This window comes from Schistocerca piceifrons, chromosome 5, assembly GCF_021461385.2.
Source record: "Schistocerca piceifrons isolate TAMUIC-IGC-003096 chromosome 5, iqSchPice1.1, whole genome shotgun sequence".
NCBI classification, from domain to species: domain Eukaryota; kingdom Metazoa; phylum Arthropoda; class Insecta; order Orthoptera; family Acrididae; genus Schistocerca; species Schistocerca piceifrons.
This window is the reverse complement of record NC_060142.1, coordinates 356,374,748-356,376,117: the sequence shown is the minus strand read 5'-3', so window position 1 is coordinate 356,376,117 and position 1,370 is coordinate 356,374,748. Positions and strand designations below refer to the sequence as shown.

General features: G+C 40.5%; 1 pseudogene; it reads left to right on the top strand.

Annotated features, from left to right (window-relative positions):
- The first annotated feature begins 653 nt into the window (after window positions 1-653).
- Window positions 654-771, top strand: LOC124799657 (annotated as a pseudogene).
- The last annotated feature ends 599 nt before the right edge of the window (window positions 772-1,370 follow it).

Here is a 1,370-nt window from a genome sequence, read left to right as displayed (position 1 = left end):
TTATACGTATGAGTTGATTTTATGGTTTATGACAACGCTAGAGCAAAATCATAGTTAGTACTAATCACTTCTGTGTTATTAAAAAGACATGATTGTAATTTCAAATTACCCTCTAATTCATTTGGAAATATTTCACTAAAGTTTATCAACTTTGTTTGAAAGACAAGTACAATTTTACTGCACTGTCACGCCTTGCACTACTGCGCGGAAAGCTAGCTGCATTTTTGGAAAGAGGCTAAAATTCTTATTTGCAAAAGCAGCCTCAAACAAGAGGCAATTAATTGCACAGTAATTTGCTTCATTATTCAGGATCATGTAGGTCATTAGTTCATATTACTGCAGTACGCAGACAGAGGAGAGCTGAGTTATCCGTTGCACAAATAATAAACAAATGTAGGGTCCAAACGAATATTCTGAGATGAAATTGCAAAATTTTCATATACATTCAATAGAAGCCTTTTACTAATAGGGCACAGTTTTAACATGCAACAGTTACCCACTGTGTGTGATTGTTACATGAGAAAGCCATTCAGCGCATTATTGATGACCATTATTTGTATTTAATTTCATTCACAAATAGTTAGATACAGTTAAGATTAATTTGGATCACACAAAATGAAAGTAACTTACATAGTTAGTGTTCGTCTTCAAAGGGCAACGGCCTTGCCGCAGTGGTTACACCGGTTCCCGTGAGATCACCGAAGTTAAGCGCTGTCGGGCGTGGTCGGCACTTGGATGGGTGACCATCCAGGCCGCCATGCACTGTTGCCATTTTTCGGGGTACACTCAGCCTCGTGATGCCAATTGAGGAGCTACTCGACCGAATAGTAGCGGCGTCGGTCAAGAATACCATCATAACGGCCGGGAGAGCGGTGTGCTGACCCCACGCCCCTCCTCTCTGCATCCTCCCCGGAAGATGACACGGCGGTCGGATGGTCCCGGTAGGCCACTCGTGGCCTGAAGACGGAGTGCTAAAAAATGTTCGTCTTCAAAAGCAGGTTACAAAGAATATCCTAGTACATGGGCGACACTCCATTAGGGATTTAAAAGTAATTGCTTACACATTGCTAGCGAGATGATGTACATGGTAATTTAGCTGCCCTTACCTATTGGTTTCATGCAACCTGCAATGCCTTTAACAATCAAACGCAACATTTTCACATTTTCTGGTTCACTACATGTTAACTACTAGTCCTATAGCCTCTAGCGAAAACGTGTATCCCAGTACAAAATTTAACCATATTATATTTAATATAGATAAGATTCTGTTCATTGTTTTCTGTAGGACTAACAGTTTTCGCATAGAGAATGTGAAAATTTCGTTTGCAAGATTGGGTGAGCAGTTTTTGAAGCCATTCCGGATTGCATAA